At 32.1% G+C, this 24,676-nt stretch overlaps 1 long non-coding RNA gene across 2 annotated transcripts; it reads right to left on the bottom strand.

The window, feature by feature from the left end:
* Positions 1-312: 312 nt before the first annotated feature.
* LOC132746999 (uncharacterized) lies at positions 313-23,893 on the bottom strand. Of its 2 annotated transcripts, none has more exons than XR_009628065.1 (6): positions 23,431-23,893; positions 14,651-14,726; positions 13,966-14,052; positions 11,189-11,283; positions 3,933-4,091; positions 313-406 (listed from the first exon to the last, which is right to left on the bottom strand). It is a non-coding gene; the product is annotated as an uncharacterized LOC132746999 (long non-coding RNA). The 2 variants fall into 2 exon arrangements; XR_009628064.1 differs by lacking the exon at positions 23,431-23,893 and adding an exon at positions 18,404-18,516.
* Positions 23,894-24,676: the final 783 nt, after the last annotated feature.

The following is a 24,676-nucleotide window of genomic DNA, read 5'->3' as shown; positions in this document are numbered from 1 at the left end:
AAATATATGGCAATATAATTGAAGTATATCACAATTAGTTGCAATACAGTGGCTTGATACTAATTATACTTTAAAAGGTGATTCCCATCTTCCGGGCGAGTTTAGCTTTTAACATGCTAGAACTGCAAATGATTTGTCTAGTTGCCACCAGTAAGTGCCAACTGTCAGTCTGCACATCCATGCAGTCTGGCCACTATCATAAATGTTGGTAGTTTAATTTTGATATTGACAGTCTCAAATTCAAAGTAGGACAAATCCAGTTTACACAAATTCAGCAGGTTAAGGTACTTAAAGATAGATAAAAACAATTTGTTCATACCTTCTTCTGGTAAAGGATAATCAAACAGTACTCCATGGCGCATTCTTCAATAAGATTTTGAGCTGTTTGAAAGTCAAGAAATATTGCCTGTGAAAGAAAAATATTAAACTGATATCAAAAAGAAATGCTAGTTTAATAATCTAAATCTTAAATCTCTTTATTATTTGTCTAAAAATTAAGTATAAAGTCAAACATATCTGACCAGCCCCTGCCACCAGTATATATAGACAGACCTGCCTGTACATCCACATAGTCTGACCAGGCTCTATATACTTATAATAACTCAGTTTATGTATTTTAATACTGAAATCCTATAAACTTTCAATAATATACACTCCCAGTAAAAGCAGGGTAAATCAATTATACAAATATATCAAGATTGTTCAACGTTAACTAACTAGAATAAAACTTTAATCTGCTGAAGCAGAAACCATGTACCTTCTTGTAGCAATCCTTAAAAGGCCTGGCCTACATATTCATGCAGTTTTGACACTGGCTCTTTTTTGTATTTTGTTATTTAAATCTATTACACACTGAATACAGAGTTCCATTTAAAGGAACTCCACTGAGGTATAAAAACAAAGAAAAACATAAAATTAGATTTTTTACATACATCAGCTGGAATACTTAAAACAGAGAGATTTGCAAAAGATCATTAAGAAATATACTTGAAATTAAACTGAAAATCATATTTTTGTGCCATTCTAAGCCCAGTTTGAGTGAAAAGTGTTGAAACGCTTTTCAATTTGGGTCATTTTTCACAATAAGAAGTATCATTCTGGAAAAAAGGAGTGAGCAAATGATCTGAACTTTTGCAAACAAGTTACTGGTCTAGACCTTCATAATCTCAAAAAAAAAATCCTGTTTCCTAATGTTAAGAAACCTCAGTGGAGTCCCTTTAATATCCTTCACACAAATTAAGCAAGTAAATAGATTTTAAACAAAGCTTAGAAAATGATGAAGTGTACAAATACAGTTGATAATGGAAGTTAAATAAATAATATTAATTATTCTATGCATCAGAAAAAAAAATCTAATTTATCATCTGTGTAATTTTCCTTGAAATGGAGATCTTCAGTAATATATATATATTTTTGCGACAGACGCGCCCTCAGGCGCGTTCAGAGCTAAGTCATCTACACATGGGATTTCGTTGGCTACAATCGCGCAATGTGTCCTAAACCAATTAACAGCCCAAGAAATAGTACATGAATTTGATCCTTCAAAACTCCCATACTTTGTCTGGATATCTTAATGTCTTCCATATTTAGCCTTTTCAATTTCAAATTAAGTTATCCAAGTTAAAATATGAACGTATATTATTGATAAAAACGTTGTAGTCCCGTAGTATTATTGCGCAATATGCAAATTACTGCTGAAACGATTTACCGCTGTCGAAAAAGTAGGACAGCAAATTATACTACAATAAAGGTGTAACCTCTGAGTTCCAAGACATTATTAGTAGGAAATAAATATTTCTACATTATACAAAACATTATTATTAACAAATCAAAAGTTTTTCGTGACTCTAGGATAACTCGCGCATTAATAAAAGAAGAACTATTTTCGTGACTCATACCGCGGGTTTAGCTGAATATTCAGCAGTTATTAATATATTAGATACAGTACAATGGCTAGTATAAATATCTATTTTTGAAAATGCATGTAAGACACTTTACCGCCATGTAGTCTTTCATGGTAAGGAAGTTATAATATCAGTTCTACTTCCGATTCTTGTGGTTTGTTTACATATTTTACTAGGTCATGATATGAGTTAACCTTCGCTATTCTAAAAATAGATTCTGCTTCACCTGTTCTGAATTTTGGACAGGCGATTAGGAAGTACACATCAAACATGTAATTAATAAACCAGCGGATTGTAATGCAATACTTTTAGAAATGCTATACTATTGTAAGAAGCAAACAAGTTGAAAATGGAATTTAGTGTGAAGTTGAAAAGGACAACTAAACACTGTAGTGCTTAAGTGACATTTAAATTAAAATAAAAACGATGTGCTCTGGCCTCTACATCTTTACCTTGTAAATAAAAAAAATCTAAGAAATACACTATTAATTGCTGATGATTTTAACCAATTTTTTTTTAATGAGACATATCCAAGAGAAATAAAAATACAAATGACTTATATTTTATTGTCTGTATGCCCACTATGATATAACACGAAGCAATTCTGAATAGCATTCTCAAATGTATAATGTATTATGTTTGAAGTTTATTTGCCTGGATTTATTCTAGAAATATTTCGTTGATAGTTTTTTTTCTATTTACATATCATTTCTTAGAATAAATCGATAAGGACACTGATTTACAAGTTTGACCAGAGCTTTTAGGCATAAATTTTATTCTGTATTTAAGTGCTTGAAAGTAGAAAATCTGAATTATATCAATTTGGGACACAAAATATATTGCTCTACAAATCTCGAACTTGTATGGAACAAATTTTCTCTGTTATATATTTTGTGTTTTGTTTTTGTTTTGTTTTTTTTTTCTAATAGAAGCCTTAATGTCTCTCCGGTTGCATGTCCTTCGCATTCAGTGCTGCAGCACTTTGATTGGAAATAGTACCCGGATTATTTTCATAAAGGTTATATTATGTTCATTCTCGAGTAAAATATTTTTATCATAGAAATTTATTTAAATCTATGGAATTCTAACTGAAATTTGTATAAAAGAATAATTAAGCTATGTACTGGAAGCTGTGTTCCCTATTACACTGGTCAAGTAAAATTGGTCTTTTCTCAAACAAAGAATTCCAGTTTTTTTTAATGACTCTTAAATTTATATTCATATTGTGACCATCTATACTTGGTAAGGTTTAAAACATATCCACTTTGTGTGTAGTCAAAACATGTTTATATTATATTTATAAAGAGACTCACAGTGCAGTGCTCAATTATTATCAATATTTTTTTAAATCAAATTTGAGCATAGTATAATTATATTTAATCAAAGGCTGTCAGTGCCCAACTATTCTTTAAACACAAGCATGGATAATATAAAAATCATCAAAGAGGAATATTTCATTTAAAGAAAATAGCATGTCCATTACCAGTCTTTGGATATTGATCAAAAAAGAATTTTTAGGTTCAAGAATTTTCATCTTTAATATAAATTCATACCAAAGTTATAGGTCCTGCAAATTTATGTTCAATTGTAATTCCAAAATCATGATTTTATTTCTAACAGAAACCGGCCATCAGTATTTGTTGAAAGATTTAAATGTTGTATTCTTAAAAAAACCAGCTTTGTAAATGATATTGTGTCATAATTTAAAACATACCATACATACTTTGTTGTCAAAACATTTTAAATTTATTCTATATTTTCAAAGAGACTTTAGCAATTATCAATATTTCAAAATATCAAATTTGAGCATTGTATATCTGTAAGTTGATTTGCACACGATAAAATGAAATAAACTAACTCAACAAATTTTATCATTGCATACTATTTGTACACATCTTTAGTTTTTTAGCAATCAGGTTAGACCGAAATATCTTTTACAATTCTGTGTATTCAAACTTTTGTGTCCGAGGTCCTTATCCAAAGATTGGTGGATTGGACCAAAAAGTTGAGAATGTGATAGAAAATTACTTTAGTCTTGTATCCGTCTATTTCTATCACTCTGGTATCAGTCTGTTGCTATTTTGGGAAGAAACTATCTGGTTCTGGCATTGTTAAAGGTCTGTCAGCAAGGCTCCTAAAATTCAAACTCAACACTGTACAAGTAGTTCTTTCCTCTTATCTGTATCACTGGAAGCAAACAAAAAAATAACAATAAATATCACCATAGAAGTTATTATATTCATATTCTTTAGAATTAGTCTTGTTTAAGGCACATAATGCCTCAGAATTAAATAAACTTTACTCTCATTAGAAAGGGCAAGCATGAGTATTTAAATAATGGTTTTAGAAAAAAAAAATAATAATTTGTAATTTGTAATTTATTGTATATTGCTGTATTTATATTCATGAAAGATTCTGTATTTATTTGACAAAGTTTTTATTCCCGGGTTAACGTCACGTTCTGTTTAGCGTATACTTAAACGTACGTTGCGTCATTTGTCATTTGTTATGTTATAAACGTCAATTTTTTCTGAAGAAGACTAAACATCGAAAGCTTAAGAAAAGCGTTAACTTTGTTTTTATTGAACTGATTATATAATAATGGTTTTAGAGCATATTAGATGTTTATTACCTACAAAATGTTAGACTGAATATGAAATTATTTGTCATAAAGGTAGCAAAATGTGAACAAAATCACTATAACTTCTTATTTCTAAAAGCAACACAAACTAAAGCTAGTTCAGGTAAATGGCCAATGAGTATCTTTTTTTGAAACTGTGATGGGACGCCAAAAATAAAGAGCTTTTGAGAAATTAAAATAAAGGCATGTCTAAGACATAATGGGCCTTGAAACAATGTAGAAAGGATAGACTGACAATCAATTCTTTTACTTCTTTAGCATAGACATTTTTTCTGAGATACCCTTTTATAACTACACGAAATGTTAAAAGTGTCAAAGTTCAAATCATTTACAGTAACTTGCATTAAAATAAATGATGATTTTATATTTTCTTCATAAATTTACAATATTGAGCTGAATATATAAAGTCAGATTTCTTGTTGTTATTTTTACAAGTTTTTTCCAGCATACTTAGAGAAAGTTTAACACATTTACAGCATTAAAAAAATCTAAGTTCCACTTTCCATGCTACATGGAATTAAAGTCCATGGTTTTCCAGTCTTTTACCACAAATGTCCAGCCAATTTCCAGCCTAATTCCAGCAATGCTGGAAATGGCTGGACAAACATGAGGGCCATGATGGCCCTGAGGTCGCTCACCTGTATATAGCCCCCCTCCCCACCCCCGGGCCAATTTTTACCCAAGGGTTTATATTTGTTTATTTGAACAGACTTGGTAGACACCCATAAGAAGATGTTTCATGCTAAACATCTAAGTTCTAGCTCATTGGGTTTTTTAAAAGAAGATTTTTAAGTTTTTACTATATGCATATAGGGAAAATCAATGACCCCCTGGGGCGGGGCCAATTTTGACCCCAGGGCTTTTATTTGAACAAACTTTGTAGATATTTACTTAAAGATGTTTCATGCTTAATATCTAAACTCTAGCTATTTGGGTTTTTTCAAAGAAGATTTTTAAGTTTTTGCTATACACTTATAAGGAAAATCAATGACCCCCCCCCCGGGCGGGGCCAGTTTTGACCCCAGGGCTTTTATTTGAACATACTTGGTAGACACCCATTAGAACATGTTTCATGCTAAATATCTTAGCTCTAGCTCTTTGAGTTCTTTAAAAGAAGATTTTTTAAGTTTTTACTATATGCATATAGGGAAAATCAATGACCCCCTGGGTGGGGCCAATTTTGACCCCAGGGCTTTTATTTGAACAAACTTGGTAGACACTCATTAGAAGATGTTTCATGCTAAATATCTTAGCTCTAGCTCTTTGGGTTCTTTAAAAGAAGATTTTTTAAGTTTTTACTATATGCATATAGGGAAAATCTATGACCCCCTGGGGCGGGGTCAATTTTGACCCCAGGGCTTTTATTTGAACAAACTTGGTAGACATTCACTAGAAGATGTTTCATGCCAAATATCTAAGCTCTAGCTCTTATGGTTCTTTAAAAGAAGATTTTTTAAGTTTTTACTATATGCATATAGGGAAAATCTATGACCCCCTGGGGCGGGGTCAATTTTGACCCCAGGGCTTTTATTTGAACAAACTTGGTAGACATTCACTAGAAGATGTTTCATGCCAAATATCTAAGCTCTAGCTCTTATGGTTCTTTAAAAGAAGATTTTTTAAGTTTTTACTATATGCATATAGGGAAAATCAATGACCCCCTGGGGCGGGGCCAATTTTGACCCCAGGGCTTTTATTTGAACAAACTTGGTAGACATTCACTAGAAGATGTTTCATGCCAAATATCTAAGCTCTAGCTCTTACGGTTCTTTAAAAGAAGATTTTTTAAGTTTTTACTATATGCATATAGGGAAAATCAATGACCCCCTGGGGCGGGGCCAATTTTGACCCCAGGGCTTTTATTTGAACAAACTTGGTAGACATTCACTAGGAGATGTTTCATGCCAAATATCTAAGCTCTAGCTCTTAGGGTTGTTTAAAATAAGATATTTAAAGATTTTTCTTTCGGTTGCCATGGCAACCAGAGTTCTGCATGGAATTAAATTCTTTGAACAATTTTTAAAGGTGACCACCAAAGGAACATTCCTGTGAAGTTTGGATGAAATTGGCTCAGTGGTTTATGAGGAGATGTCATTTAAAGCAAAAGTTTACGGACGGACGACGGCTGGACGGACGCCGGACGAAAAGCGATCACAAAAGCTCACCCTGTCACTTTGTGACAGGTGAGCTAAAAAGTCCATATAGCATGGAAAAAATACTGCATTCTCCATGAATTTCCATGGAATTCCATGCTTTTCCATAGCTTTCCAGGGTTTACCAGCCTCTTTTCCAGGCTTACCCTGGAAAATCTACACCCTGGCATGACAGTAAATGAGCGTGAAAATTAGTATATTATGCCAAAAATGAAACATTTTGTACCTATATAAACAACATTATTGAAACTGAAATATGCTGGGAAAAGGTTTGTGTGATGATATATTTTACTCGATGCCGCATACATTATGCTTGTACTATGTAAACGGCTGCGGTTAACAAACATATGTATTATGAAGTCATTTGGGTTGAAATGTTCAAATTCTTTCTATAATGGTAAAATTCTTTCTATTACTCGCAGTGCATGTTATAAACATGATCGAGAATTTCCATCGAAACCCTTTGGCAAGTGATTTTGATACTTTTCATGATAATTAAATTTCAAGAAAATTTTCTGTTGCCAACTGAATCACAAACGATGCTGTTTTCAAATGAAATAAGCAAATTTACTTTTTTTATGATGTTTATCAATACCATGTAGGATTACAAACAAGGAAAGGTTCGTGACCATTAGTCATGAACCTTTCCTATGATAGTTTTATAAGAATAAAATAATATATCTAATCCTGTAATGTATATAATATTGTTTAAGGAAAATCTTTTGATTATATCTTGTTTATACGGAAAAAGAACATCAAATTAAAATTTGATTTTTATAAGACCTACAACAGTTGAAAAAAATTTATGGAAAGAATAAACCTTGTACTTGCCTGAAAAGCTTGTTTTATATAAAAAAAACATATCAACATTATATTTGTGTGATTATAAATTCAAAAAAATGAAGAGAATTTAAAACAATTCTTTAAAGATAAATGATCATGATGATGGAAACATATTAAAATAAACATTTAACTCAATGAAAGGTTCGTTGTCTTGAGCCACAAACCTTTCTATAAAAAAACCTGTCTTTTTCCAGCTAGACAAATGAAGCTGCTGAATTACTTTTAGTGCAGACAATTATACTAAAGTCTAAACCTGAAAACATGCAAGAATTCATTAAAAAAATAAAACAAGAGCTGTCGGTAGGACAGCACGCTCGACTATTCTAAGTGCTTGATAGTTGAAGAGCCTTGATAATGTTAAATTTTTTAAGATCACAAAAGGGCTAATTTTTTTTTATAAATTCATGTTATAGGTCTTAGAGAGAGTATTGGCTTGACTATTCAGAAGGTAATGTCAAAAGGGTGTTTTATTGAGTATAATAATACTAATTACCTATTAATACATAAATTTGACAGAAAAGGTACAAAGGCTTCTAATTAAGATGTTTTATCAAGTAAATCACTGCTTTATTATTATGAATGCATAAAATTGTCCCAAAAAAGGCACAAACCCTTCAGTAGTAATTGAGATAACAGCTTACAAGCAAAACTTTACCATGAATTTCTAAGTTGAAAAAGGGGAGAAAAATCAGCCTAAATGCAAGATAGAATTATGGATCTTTGTCAGTGACCTACAATTATGACCCTTAATGCATATGTGAAGTTTTAAATAAATATCTTTAATAGTTATTGAGATATGTAAAACTTGCAAGTAAACATTAACCAAGAGACTAAGTAGAAAAGGGGATATGAATCAGCCTTAATGCAAGATAGAGTTATGGAACTTGGTCAGTGACATACAATTATGACCCTCCAATTATGACCCTAAGTGCATGTGTAAAGTTTCAAGTAAATATCTTTGAAGACCTTTAACCAAAATTTCTAAGTTTCAAAGGGGCAAATAATTCTGCAAATATTGCAGGCAGAGTTATGCAATTTTGCAAACTGATGTACATTGTTACTATAAAAAAGTATTTTAAATTTCAATTGAATATCTAAAGCAATAATTGAGATTTTTGACTTTACAAAAAAACTTTAACCAAAATTTCTAAGTTCCAAAGGGGCATAATTCTGTCAATATTGTAGGCAGAGTTATCCAACTTGTCAATCTGATGAACCTTGTTACTATAAATAAGTATTATAAGTTTCAATTGAATATCTCAAGCAATAATTGAGATATTTGACTTTACAAAAAACTTTAACCAAAATTTCTAAGTTAAAAAGGGGCATTATTCTGTCAATATTGTAGGCAGAGTTATCCAACTTGTCATTCTGATGTACCTTGTTACTATAAATAAGTATTGTAAGTTTCAATTGAGTATCTCAAGCAATAATTGAGATATTTGACTTTACAAAACACTTTAACCAAAATTTCTAAGTTAAAAAGGGGCATAATTCTGTCAATATTGTAGGCAGAGTTATCCAACTTGTCAATCTGATGTACATTGTTCCTATAAATAAGTATTGTAAGTTTCAATTGAATATCTCAAGCAATAATTGAGATATTTGACTTTACAAAAAACTTTAACCAAAATTTCTAAGTTAAAAAGGGGCATAATTCTGTCAATATTGTAGGCAGAGTTATCCAACTTGTCAATCTGATGTACCTTGTCACTATAAATAAGTATTGTAAGTTTCAATTGAATATCTCAAGTAATGATTGAGATATTTGACTTTACAAAAAACTTTAACCGACGCCGACGCGGACACTGACGCAGACGCCGGGGCGACTACAATAGCTCTCATATTCTTCAAATAGTCGAGCTAACAATAAGATTCGGAAAAAAATATCAGGAATATATTTTACAAGCATGAAAAAAATATGTTGCTTCTTCAATGTGGTGAAATTGTGATTAATCTTATGAAAGCTAATAATTGCATGACATTTCAATGGCCAGCAGGCGAAGAAAAGATAGGGCTTGCAAACCCATGGACACACCCTAAAAGGTTATGAAGCCAAAAGCAACAAGAAATTGCAGAGATCATTTAAATAATTGGGAGGTGACAACATTGAATTGGTCAATTCTTTGTTTGCGGCAAAAAAGTGGTTGCAGTAAATAACAAACGTATCATTAGTGAAATTGACAACGATCCTAATAATTGATACGCTTGCGTAATATAGCTAATATTTCAAACTAGCTGAATGTTTCTGTTCGTAAAAAGTTAATGTTTATTTGTTATAAAACTCGAATCTAGTATTATAACCATATTGATATGTTTTCATTGGACTGAATTTCAATGAATTTGAATTATAGAGTTCAGAAAACATTTATAAATTGTTTTACTACAGTTCCAATTTAATATCATTTTTGAGAAATGAACAGATAACTATCATTAGGTAATGAATATAATTGTATTCGAGCATCTATATCTGAACTGTATATATCTGAATATAAATGTATCTATATTAGCATCAAAATTTTTATTTGACAATGAAAGGTTCGTTATTTTATATACCATATCTGAATTGAAAAAGAAAGTAAATATATTATTAAAATCTTAGCACCAGCAGTGTATTTGATCTGGTAAGCTGTTCTACTTCTTGATACATGTTAATCTATAAATTGAGGTGTTAATGTTTCATTTGTTTTAGACTGATATGCTGTATTGCTATGTCTTAACTTACTATTATTTTACATTAAATACTATTTGATACTTTATTTTACTCCAAATTTTGAACCAGTATACTATCAAGTCAAGAAAGATGATGGGTTTTATACTAAATATCAATGTCGGATGTCTATATGTATGTTTTGGGGTATTAAGTGGACTTCTTTTTTTGTATGGTTTATGATTGAAAGGTGAGTTAGTTTTACATAGTACTTAAATTTTAGCAAGGTGATCAATAACCTAAATAATAAAGCAATATACAATACATACAATTGCTAACAGTGATACTACGGTTTTTATTCATGAATAGGATGGTAGTTCTTATAATAATAAGACAAATTGTAAACACAGTAGGCAGTATATCTTGATTTGCACTTTTTGTATACGAGTTTTTGAAAAAGTATATAAGCTTAATTAAGCAAGTAATTCATGATATCAATTGTACAATTAGAAATCTATGTATCATGTGACATTTAAAAGTAAATTCCATTTAGATATCATCAATGTAATTATAAGCAGCCCTTTTTTAAAGCAAACAGTACTTTGTCACAAACATTTCTGGCATTTTAAAAGGTAAAATGGATAAATTATTCAAACCGCTGATTTACAAAAACTACTTACGTAATGTTGAAAATAATTTCAGCAGAACTTAACAGATAGATTAGGTTTGTATAAAGACTAACAGTTTTGCGTTTTTTTCGAATCTGTATTTTTTTATCAAATTTTGATAGGGGTGTAAATTTTAACTGAGAATGGCCATTAGATTTTGTCTTATTCATACATCTGCTTGATGTGATATCAATTTTTTAAGAATGCAAGTAAAAATCAAGCATTTAAACAAAAATACGGGTACTGCTTCTGTACAGGAACTAGCTGTTCGCATGCCTGTATATATATCTGTGATGAACTTAATTTGTTTCAATACTTCAAACACTTACTAGCTATTCAAACAATTTTTCTGTAACTGAGCGTTCCTTCAAAGCACTAGAACTGCAGACCTACAGTAATAGTCATGATGTTGACTATTCTATTCCTGTAAAATACAAATATTTATTAGATTTAATTTCACACTTTTTTAAAACATTACTCATCACAGCCTGCAGGTTGGAATGTTCTGTTGCACATGAACCAAACTGTTTTAATGCTATATGCACTTTTATGACTTACAGCTGTTCCATTGACAACAATTAATATGAGATTTTAAAGCGAATTCACCTCAAACAATAAATTTTTGAGTAAGTCAGATACTGGAAAATAAATGATAAATTCAAAAATTAAATCAATAAAAAGTGAAACAAGACATTATCAAAGTATTGCAAGCAATACAAAAGTAAGTGCCCCTACCAGTTAGACCCTCAGCAACATTCTGAATTCATTATGGAAGACATAAATGAACTTATATCTTAAAGAGTTCTTAGTTTATCTGTATCATAGTAATGTGTTAAGTTTCCCTGCTTTAAGTAAGAGTAAAGAAATTATGTTTATACAACAATCAAAAGAGCCAAATTTCTCAGGATGAATATTCATAATAAATGTTTCAACTTTTCTCTAAGTGCTTATAAAATAAATCTCAGGAAATAGTTTTTAGGAATGGACGGACAGACGGTCCAATAGACACTCTGAGGCTAAATCTTTAAACATCCCTGGTAATGGTACCAAATATAACATTTTTATAAGCAAAATTCTTAAATGTAAGAGGAGACAACTCTTGAAATAAAGATAGCTAGACTTTGAAAATATTTGAGGTGGTACGCAAATTTTAACACAAATGGTTTTGCAGACACCCACACTCGGGTGACTAGGATAGCTGTACTTATTCTTCGAGTAGTCTAGCTAAAAATATTACAATTTTCAAATAACTTCAAAGTTAAAAATGAAAATTGTCATAGAAACCCAGGCGCTATACTTATAAATCTAATCACATAAGACAAAAGTATTGATAATGAACATATATTTTATATTTGAAGAAAATCCATGAAGAAAGTTATTGAATAAATAAGGAAAATTTACAGTTTATCTTGAAATATGGACACTAAATTTATAAACCTTAATTGTCATATTATCATGATGAGGGAGATTTCAACAGAAGTAAAATTATTCACAATTCAAGAAATGATATACATGTTAAATACAATAAATGATTGAATTTGCATTATTTATCACTATATTTCTTCTAGTCGTTACTAACGCAATATTTCGGGCTATTTATTTCATATTTTGACACATTTTTGATCATTTTCATAGATTTTAACAAGACTTAGTGCTGTTTACAATGTGTAAATTACTTTCTTTGTTCACTTGACAATATTTTACTTTTTAATACATTAAAAAAATAATCATGAAAATAAGCATGTGTCAGGAGGCATTCTGCTTGAAGAACAATGTGGGTGATGATTTGAAGTTTGAAGAAAATACAGAAAAGAATCTATTTTTGTTTGCTTGGGTTTTACGTCACACAGACACAGTATAGGTCTTTTGGCGACGTTCCAGCTTAACTGATGAAGGAAGACCTTAGGTGCCCTTCCCTGCATTATTTCAGGCACGAACAGGCACCTGAGTAGAACTACCAACGTTCTGTGAGCTAGCTGGATAGCTTCCTCACATGAAAGAATCCAAAGTTCCTGTCCGGATTAGAACCCACAATGGTGAGGGGCAAGTGGTTTGAAGTCAATGACCTTAACCACTTGGCCATGGACGCCCCCAAGAAGTTATGTAAAGAAACAACAACAAAAAAACAACATAATGCTTCATGACAATTCTTAGTTCAAGGGGTGTAATTCTGATAATTTGGGAGCTAGAGTTAGGACCCTTGTTACATATGATATGATATGACTGATGATCATTATTATTATATTATTTCAAGTTAAAGGAACTCCACTGAGGTCCAATAGCCTAAAACAATAAATCTAAGATTTTCTTTTTTAATCAACTGGTACACTTAAATAAGAAACCAAGCAATTGATGACATATAAATATACATGGTATAAAATTAATAATAAATTTTTATGCAAATTTTGGCCAATTTGAGAGAAAAGCGTTGCAGCAGTTTTAACTTTTTGTGTAACTTTGCACAATAAACAAGATTTTTTCTGGGAAACAGAATAAGCATATTATCTGAAATTTAGTATGCAAATTATTGGTCTAGACATACATCTAGGTATACAAAAATCTTAAATTTTTTTTTGCTCCATTCATTAAAAAAAACAACCTCGGTGGAGTCCCTTTAAGAAATGAAGAAGTTATAATGAATAAGATTGAAAATTATTGCATAAAACTTAAATCAGAAATCTAGACATGGTCGTCGACACTGGATGAGTATGATAACTCTCAATATACTCCCTATAGTAGAGCTTAAAATGTTGTACGTAATCTACATACTGCAATCTATCCTTTTTTCAAGTTTCACATGAATATTTCAGTACTTTTTGAGTTATCACAAGTATTGTTATTTTTGCTATATTTAGTCTCTTTGTTGTCATACCAACCAAATTTTTCAATATAGGAAGAAAAAAAGATGTGCATTAATTACTTCCTTACTGCCATTCACTCATATTTCAAGTTTGGTAAAAATATTACAAGTACTTATCCAGTTTTGTGGATGGACGGACTAACACACAGACAGACAAACGGAGGGTAAACCTAAAGTTACCTCTGGTTAAACTGGAAGGGGACTAAAAAGAAGTCATGCTATATTTTTAAAACATTTAGTACCAACCTGATGGTTTTTCTTATTAGTCTGTTGTAAATTCTGGATATATTAACTTTTCGTCTGTTTAACTGCTCAGAATATTTGCAAGCTACCCTTAAAGGAGAAGAAACATTAAAGATTTTGGTACAAAGAAATTTTTCAGCAATAAACTTTATCAGTAATGTTTTAACAAGAAACTCTTTCAGTACAACATTCTCACATAAATTCCCAAATGAAATCTTACAAATATTTTAAGGTTTTAAGCTTTTACATGTTGTTCTGAAGCTGTTAGATATCTTAGAATATTTTGTATGATCTTAAATATGCTTTAATAAATTTACATTACAAAAAAATAATATTCTTTGACAATTAAAATGGAAAAATATGAAAATAGATAATAAAGGAATATAAATCAAATTGAGAATTCTTAATTTGTACAATTCTTTGATTAGTATTAAAAAGCATTTATTAAATGTTAATCATTTTTAGAATCTTTGAAAAAACAAGAGTCATATGGTCTGAAGATTGCCTATACAAGTTAAATATTGTATAGATAAAACGGTATAAAAGTCGTAAAAAACACTTTCACTCCTGTCATGTCAAAAAACCTTAGTGACCTCCCTTTGATTTTCAATTCCTTTCATTACTCTTTAGTGTTGGCTTCACTGAAAGTGTTTACAAATTAATCAGGTTCAAATGAAAAAGTATTTACCTCTTTTTGGTGCCAAAAAAGACCTTAACCTTTGTACAACAAGATTCAAAGAAGATCACCATTTCCACAACTGAAACTATCAGAAAAAAAAGATGTATGTAGCAAAGTTAAAAATTTCAGAACCAGATAAAAAAAAAGGAAATTGTCAAATAATGCTTTCTTTCATTTCTGGATGAGTATCTAAAATATATTTTTAAGACAAACTCATTGCAGGACATCAGACATATGCATTATATTCAAGGTATTCAAGTGGAACCACTGACCACATTACCCCTTATTGCAAAGATACTAATCATTAAAGGATTTCAGACCTTTGCAGACATTCCAGTTGAACCAATATAAGTTTGACATTAAATAGTAAAGGCCAATGATAAACCACAAACCCAACATTAGTGAAGAGTAAGGCAATGTATCCGTCAGAAAAAGATACAGTCCAACCCTGATTATTTGAAGTACCGTGGACTATAAATTTTCACCGAATAAAAAATCGATGGGTTCAAATAATTGAAATCAGAGCAGTGATAAGACGACTTTGACTGTATGCCAATCACAGCAAAACTATCATTGACAACACAATTGTTTTCAGTAATCAATCGGGGAAAATAAACAAGAGGGCCATGATGGCCCTGAGGTCGCTCACCTGTATATAGGCCCCCCACCCCCCCACAACGTTGCAGGGCCAATTTTAACCCAAGGGCTTTTATTTGCACATACTTGGTAGACACCCATAAGAAGATGTTTCATGCTAAACATCTAAGCTCTAGCTCATTGGGCTTTTTAAAAGAAGATTTTTTTTAAGTTTTTACTATACACATATAGTTAAAAACAATGACACCCCTGGGGCGGGGCCAATTTTGTTTGAACTTTTATTTGAACAAACTTGATAGACACCTATTGGAACATTTTTGATGCTCAATATCTTAGCCATAGCTCTTTGAGTTCTTTAAAAGAAGATTTTTTAAAGTTTTTACTATATGCATATAGGGAAAATCAATGACCCCCCGGGGCGGGGCCAATTTTGACCCCAAGGCTTTTATTTGAACAAACTTGGTAGACACCCATTAGAACATGTTTCATGCTAAATATCTTAGCTCTAACTCTTTGGGTTCTTTAAAAGAAGATTTTTTAAGTTTTTACTATATGCATATAGGGAAAATCAATGACCCCCTGGGGCGGGGCCAATTTTGACCCCAGGGCTTTTATTTGAACAAACTTGGTAGACACCTATTAGAACATGTTTGATGCTCAATATCTTAGCCATAGCTCTTTGAGTTCTTTAAAAGAAGATTTTTTAAGTTTTTACTATATGCATATAGGGAAAATCAATGACCCCCCCGGGCGGGGCCAATTTTGACCCCAGGGCTTTTATTTGAACAAACTTGGTAGACACGCATTAGAACATGTTTCATGCTAAATATCTTAGCTCTAGCTCTTTGGGTTCTTTAAAAGAAGATTTTTTAAGTTTTTACTATATGCATATAGGGAAAATCAATGACCCCCTGGGGCGGGGCCAATTTTGACCCCAGGGCTTTTATTTGAACAAACTTGGTAGACACTCACTAGAAGATGTTTCATGCCAAATATCTAAGCTCTAGCTCTTATGGTTTTTTAAAAGAAGATATTTAAAGTTTTTTCTTTCGGTTGCCATGGCAACCAGAGTTCTGCATGGAATTAAATTCTTTGAACAATTTTTAAAGATGACCACCAAAGAAACATTCCTGTGAAGTTTGGATGAAATTGGCTTAGTGGTTTATGAGGAGATGTCATTTAAAGTAAAAGTTTACGGACGGACGATGGACGGACGAACGCCGGACGAAAAGCGATCACAAAAGCTCACCCTGTCACTTTGTGACAGGTGAGCTAATAAAAACGAAAGATGTGTAAATAAATAAATTTCATTAGTGTTGAAGACATAAATAAAAAACTGCATTTTATACCAAGTTATGCCGCACAAAAACGGTAACCTACTATATACAAGAATATTATGATATGTTAAAGTATTTACAGTAACAGAATTGGACACGGTGGGTGCAGAATTTCAATTGCAGAAATTTATACAAGCAATTTTAGGATATTTTGTGATAGCGTAGACATAATACACTGATTTGAGATAGAATAAGAAATATTTTAGCTTTTACCAATTTTTTTTTTTGGTCCCATGTTTTTATATAGAAATACACTGTAGCTTGCCTTTTGTTAGCTTGAATTGTTTGTTTTCATTCTTTAATTATCATAATTAAACAGAACAATTTTAAAAGATTAATTACCTGCATATAAGTAATTTTCGGAATTAAAAGAGCATGCAAAGCTTACTGTTATAATCATGATTGTCTAAATACATGCATGTCAGTCAAGTCGGGACGGTCAGTACCAATTAGTCTGGCTACGAATAATAGGTGTGAAATCCTTTCATAAATATATTTTATATTTTGGGACCTAAATATACGTCAAAAATGGGACGTTTTCGGATAATGCATTTTGAAAAACACGTATGTTTGTAATTACAGTGAAATTTGAGAAAACCGGACGCTGAGAAAATCGGAACTCTCTAAATACCGGACGAATAATTCAGTCCCAAATTTTCCCTTCTTTAAACTATTGTATTAAACATTGACAATACCGGAATCTGTAAAAACCGAATATCGGACGGTTGATAGGGGACTACAAAGTCAATTATATAGACAATTACCCTGACAATACCGGACGACGAAGGTGTGAATAACCTTGTGTACTTATCAATTGGTTGTGTCTAATACGCTAATAGAGCGGTAACGGAACAATGATTGTCTGATTTGTTAATTATGTCTCATTTCACAGTTGATATAGATGTTACTGTTTTATATAAATGCCAAAATGCACAAGGAATTGATAAGTTAAAATCAGTTGACGAGAGCTGTCTATAAGTGACAAATCTAAATTAATTAAAAACATTGAAACTTTGCCGATACCTACTTTAAAAATCGTTATCTGACAAATATGGTATAGGCAATATTTACAATTGGGGAATTATTATAAACAAACAAAGTAAACCACATGTATGTTCGTTAAATCATTATCCATTACCCAAATATAAATATATGCGGGTGTAATCGGACTTTATCGTTATGAGGTAACTGCTGTTCGTTTAATCCAAAATTTTATTGTATTTATATGCAATAATGGGACAAAAACAATTAAAACATATTGTATAGAATTTTTATCATTTCTTTATTTAGCAATATACTTACTCATAATCATGAAAATGCAAATATACGTTCAGCATTCTTTGTAAGTCATTGCTCAGTTTATATGATTCTGAACAGCTGAAGGGGACATTGAGAATACCGGACCGCTGAGAAAACCGGACAAAACCCTCGGTCCGAAAGCCGTCCGGTTTTCTCAACTTTCACTGTATATCAATTTATATAGAGTTACAAATGGGACAGCCAAACTACTTCGGAAAATAAAGTTTATTCGAATAAAGGGTTGTAGAATAACCGGGGTCGGACTGAAGTTATCAAATATAATAGACAGTTAATATTTGAGAACATCCTTGAACTTTACATAAGTGGATTATTTGGAATCTCAAATAAAAAGAAAGACATTATACATGTGTTTTATTTTTATTTTTTCCTTGAAGACACTATATATGTATTTTTTGCTTTAAGGGACATTAAATTCTAATAAACAAATACATCAAATATGGTATAAATAAAAAAATGGCAAAATACTGGTAAAAGGTAAGTAATTATATAAATAAAGAATTAAACTTACTATCTATAATCATTCAGAAAAAACGTTCAAGCACATCTGTTTTCATCATGTAAGGCAGGTGTAATTGTTTCCTCTATATGAACATATTCTTCATCTGTTAGGCTGTTGACTCTCTAATTTTTAAATATTAAGTAACATATCCAATAAATAATTAGAATAATAAACCACTAAATTGTAAATAACATTAAAATGAACTTTAATTAAACCTCCTAATGAACCTATTTTGTAAAGTCAATTCCACTTGTTCCACTTTTCTCACTGTGCTCATATGTAAAATGCTCTCATGTCAAATATCAAATTTGACTAGTAAAGAAATCCATCTACCATGTATTGGAAAATGTACTCTTTAAAACAGATCATGTTACATTGATCCCTTATTTAAACAGAACTGCCAGTTTTTTGTTTGTTTTTTTTAACAATACAAATGTCTTTTAAATAATAAAGGTTTACATATTAAGTAATCTCTGTATATGGTTGTGTTTTTTGTAGTTTAACATAAAGTGAGTATCATTGATACTTTTTGAAAAATGTACCTAACAAAAAAGGTTTATCAAAAAATTGACAGCTAAAACAAGCATGCTCAACTTTTCTCAGTGCTTGATAGTTGAAAAAAGACAACAAATAAAATGGGCCATTATTCGGCAAACACACTTAAGTTAGCAAAATGACTGCTCTTAATTATGAGTCAACAAATACTTCAACTTTGAAGTGAATGTCTTACACAATTTTTTAGAAAAAGGCAAATATTCTTTGTCAAAAAAGAGAATCAAACAAAAATGGTTTTCATGATTATCTGCCCATTAGAAATGTATTTCAAAATTGGTAGTGACCATTTAGTACAAGTGAATATCCTACTTTGTGTTTTGTTCAACATAAAATAGAGGACCCATAAGCTTAAAATTGGACAGAGAATAACATACAAATACTTGTAATAAAATTTAAGAATACCTATAAACCCTTTCATTTAAGCGATAACAGTCAGGGAAGAGTTACTTCCCTTACCAGATGTGACGTAAATGGGGGATAAAACTATGCATGCCACATAGAAAGTTAGCTTATTGAAAAGTTAAATGCGTAAATACTGATCGTTCAGTTATAATTATAACATGTAAAAATTTACGCATACATACATAAATTTAATATCAAGACAATAAAAAACTAGAAATGTGTCCATAGGACACGGATGCCCCAACACGCCACTGTTCTGTCAATCTTATGACTCTAGGTCAAATATTTTTTGGACTACATGTGCCACAAGTTGAAAACTAAAAATCAACAAAGGGTCATAATTCTGTTAAATTTGGTCGCAGCAAAATTCCTTCCTTTACAACCATCTTCACATTAAGGTTGTTCATCCCTGGAAGTTTAAGCAAAATCTGCCATCCGGTTTAAGAGAAGTTGCGTTCACAAAATTTCTACATAGTATATAGTGAAAAAATCAACAAAGGGCCACAATTCTGTTAAATTTGGTCGTAGCGTAAATTCCTCCCTTTACTACCATCTACACATTAAGGTTGTTCATCCCTGGAAGTTTAAGCAAAATCTGCCATCCTGTTTAAGAAGAGTTGGGTTCACAAGATTTCAGGGACGTACGGACAGAGGGACGGACAGAGGGACAGACGTACGGACGTTCTAACAGGAGAGTAATAATGTGGCTACTCTATTGTTCTCTCTATTGTTCTTTTTAGTCACACAAAAGAAAATAGCCACATAAAAGCATTACAGAATGAATAACTTCAAAGAGAAAGAACAGTTACCTATTGTCCCTCTAGCCACATAATTACTGTCCTGTGGGAGCGGACAGACGTCCGGCGGAAATGGAATAAGGGGCCATTTCTTTTGTTATTTTCTATTGTTTAATAGAGGGCCAATGGCCCCTTACTCTATTGTTACGGAATGAACTCTATTGTTCTCTTTTGTTCTGTTTACAGTTAGATGGCCCCCTATCCCTATTTGGTAGTGCGGACGGACAGACGGACGGACAAGTGCAACGCTTTATGCTCCTACTCTGTGGGGGCATAAAGAATACAAAAACAAAGGTTGAAATTAATTCTCGCTACGGAGTGAAACAGCGAAATTTCAAAGTGAATATATTTATTAAATCTAGATTTTCTCTAATACCAGGATAAAAAACTAGTAACTAAATCAATTTTAATATTTTATAAACACCCATACACACTGAAATTGCCTATTATAAAATCAAATGTCCATTTTCTAGTTTTCTGTGTTATTTTCTGTCATTTAGAAAATTCCGGCGTATTTGTGACAAACCTGAAAATAAGATTGCCAATGTCTTTTAACGATTGTTTTTCAAGCTTTAATGAACAAAAACAGAATGCATTCTGTCAATTCTTCATTATGCCATATAAAAAATATTTCAAAGAACCAGTGAAGGACATAATTTTATAAATATTCCGGAAAAAACGAAAACCATGTGGCATTGACTTTTATAATTTTAGATTTGCAACAGACGATAATAAGATAATTTTGATTTTAAAAATCTATTCTTTAAAGACCTTTCCAAGTAACTTATTTCATAGATAAATAGATGTGTATATTCAAGCCCCACTGAGTCGTAACATTTTAATTAACAGGGTGCATATGTTGTTTATACAAGCGGCACTTGGCTGTGATATCATAAATATATGTTGTATATTTTAGAGTTGTAACATTACATCAGATTACGTCACTTTTGTTAGTTGTCAAAATATTTATGGTCCGAATTTTGTTATGGATCATCCTAGGGACTTTATTGGTCATGCCTTACTGATTTGATACTCAATTCAGAGTCCTACCAACTGGCACAGTCAAAAATACTTAAAATTATAATTCAGTTAATAACGAATTTCTGTGAACGTGTTTCACAACTTGTTTTTTTTTGTTTGTTTTTAAAATATTTGATAAGCAGAGTATGAATTAAAAAGTATCAAGTTGAAAATATTACTTTACCAGCTTAAATATATAGTGCATTTTTTGCCGACACAAATAGTATATACAGTCATGTACATTCAAAAGAATTTTTACTATTATGCCTTTACATTTTTTTTTTGAAATTACATAGATTTATATTGTTTTCTTTTCTTTGTCTTAGTAATGCTTAAATCCAAATGATTTATCTTGCAATTAATTATTACGCAGCCGTTTTTCGAAACTACAGAATCCTTACATTTTTGAAACTCAAAAAATCTTTTGGGTATTGTATATTAGCAGAGACATAGATACATTATCTATATCTCTGGTATAAGCAAGTTAGTAAGATTTAACTGTCTGGTAAAATTTTCATTATTAACCCATTACCCCTTGAGCATTTTGTGAAAAATGGCTGTTTTTATTGAAAAGTCTCCCGTTACAAGTTCAAGTTGCTATAAAACTATAAAAACTGCTTCAATACTAATCAAACTTGGCACAAATGTTGACTGGACCATTGCCTTTGTAACAACATGCTCAGTCTGAAATTTCCTGTTACCATGGCAACTAGGGGACATCTCAAAATTGCCAAAAATCACTATTTTGTGTTGATTTTTTCCATCAATATTGATTGCAAAGCGCTGCCACTTCTCAATGGATTGAGATAGAGTCAAAGGCTTTTCAGCATTGGTTACACGTTACCTTATGATCGACCTGGGACCATTTTTAGCCTCCCACAAGTCCAAAATTTTCTTGGCGATGAGGGGGACTCCTCCCCCTTCAAACCCCCCCAAACAGAAGGGGGCACATCCCCCTTCTGGCAACCCCCTGATGTATCTTTTGGACAGGGGACCGCGCCAAAAAAGTGGTAAATTTTTTAAACAACATTTCTCAAACAAAACAAGTGTTTGGGGGCCTAAATAAGGCATTTTTTCAACATTTGAGAAAGCAAAAAGGGGGGGGGGTGAAAAAGGCGTATATATCTGGTAATGGGTTAAGAATCTAACAAAAATGGTAATCATGATCAGTTACCCAGGAATATGGTCTACTATTTAAACAAATCGCTAACCTTATTATAGTAAACATATTTATTCATTTCACCATCCTTTTTATGTAATACCTTATTCAATTACACAAAATTTTGGCAATTTCAATCTGCCAATCTTACAAGAGAAAGGATAAAGATCTTTATATTCCTCTATTATTGTACTTAATCTTATTGGCATTGTCCACCGTATCCCCCAATGACGTCATCCAAGTCGACAACTTGAATACGGTCTTAAATGAAAGGGTCTATAGGGAAAAGAATATGACAGACATTATGTCAAGGTTTCGTTAAAATGGCATTGCTTTGTTTCCTCATCATTTGTATTGAAGCTAGTCCTACCGATATCAGAATTATGGTGGATCCTGGTCAAACATCCTTGCAATAATCAAGCTCTCAAAAACTTTTACATGGTCAACAAGGTCACCGGCCCCTGTTTTCTTTACCGCGGCAGTTTTTATGAAACAGACTCAATTACGGACTTATTTTCAAATAAGATGATCAATCATTTTCAACATACATGCATTCGGGCCTACACCTCTATTGCCCTTACCCTTAAATTTCTATTGCATTTTAGTATTCATTATATTTTTCATATCAGAAAAAGTGTAGGCACATGCCCACAGTGACTATAGGAAGCTACACCACTGACATATACCCAGTTTGAAGTGAATAGTTTTTACGTATTTTCAGAAAATGCACCTTAACAAAAATGATAACAAGCACAAACAAGAAAATTAATACTTTTTTCTTCAAGAAGGGGAGCTATTAAGTGTTTTTTGTTTATTTTGGGTTTTACGTCACATCGACACAGTATAGGTCATATCGCGACATTCCAGCTTTACTGGTGGAGGAAGACCTCAGGTGCCCTTCCGTGCATTATTTCAGGCACAAACGGGCACCTGAGTAGAACCAGCTACTTCTGTAAGCTAGCTGAATAGCTTCCTCACATGAAAGAATCCAAAGTCCCTGTCGGGATTAGAACCCACAGTGGTGAGGGGCAAGTGGTCAAAGACGCCCCATAAATTGTTTTGTTTAAATAAAAAAAAAACAAATGGAAATAAAAAGGACTTACTACTTTGTTTGCTTCTAATGGTTGTTTCTTTGGTTGACACTAACATCATACATGTTTCTCTTCCAAAATGATTGTCTTCGATTCTAAAACTATAAAGTTTTACAACCAAGAAAAGTGTTAATGAACATATTTAATCTCATTTGTTCCATCGGAAGTTGTTATCCAGTATCAGTCATATGCAGGTAATTGTCATCTGAGGTCACTTCCGTACTATGATCCACTGCCTCCATTTCTCTCAACCCAGAAACAACTGTCAGGTAACAATCCTGCTAGCTCAAGATTGAAAAACAATCACTCCCACACGATTCCTCCTTGCGGATATGAAGTTGCCAGACTCCTCGGATTCACCATGTTGTCTTGATCCACAGACCAGGGATATATCAGGGCATGAAGACCTACAGAATAACACCTGCCAGCTGCAAGGTTTACCTACCTTACAGCTGTTGCAAAAACACAATGGGAAAGCAAACCAAATACACTTCACAATGGAACTAGTAGTTAATCAAGTTCAAAATTTTAGCAAAAAAAGTACTAGGAACAATCTTAAAATTCCATTTTGTCCTTTAGAACCACTGAACAAAGATACCACTTTATTGCATTTCGGACATGGGCAGGTATCGTATGGATGCATGCTGCTTTCAAGTTCAAGTATTGAAAACAGTTCAACTTCCTGACATACAGAAGCACTTGTACAGTGCTCTTGATTCAAAATTAACAAGTACTCCCTGACATGACCGAGAAAATCATAAAAGTATGAATATGAGAAAATACAGATCATAGCTTGATGAAGAAATGAGCAGAGCAGAGAGGTACCAGTCTAGCTATAATAAAGTATTTTCCCATGGTACTTTAATGATAACTTGTGGAAATTCAACAAGTACTGTCAAAATTTTACCATGAACACTTTACTAGTGTCTTCATATATGCCATGTGAACTCTGACAAAAATAAGTCCTCAAACTCTCTTTCTAGTGACCAAACTACATTATTAAAGCGGCCTCCTCCACCCCTACAGCCACGCCCTAACCACCTTGCTGAAAAGATTCTGAAGCTGACAAAGGAATGTACGCATAAACCAAGTGTTACTCAAGTTACACCACCATGACCTAAATTGATCATGTCTTCTTCCACCGTATTGCTCTATTCATAACATTAATCACCTGATTATAGTACTTCTTCCACCGTATCGTCTATATAATATTGATTGCCTGATTATGTTTTCTTCCACCGTATCATCTATATATAAC

The sequence above is a fragment of the Ruditapes philippinarum genome, unplaced genomic scaffold (assembly GCF_026571515.1).
Source record: "Ruditapes philippinarum isolate M1 unplaced genomic scaffold, ASM2657151v2 ctg2182_1_1_1_1, whole genome shotgun sequence".
In the NCBI taxonomy this organism is placed as follows: domain Eukaryota; kingdom Metazoa; phylum Mollusca; class Bivalvia; order Venerida; family Veneridae; genus Ruditapes; species Ruditapes philippinarum.
Note: the sequence above shows the minus strand (reverse complement) of the source record. Positions and strands in the feature narration are given on the sequence as shown.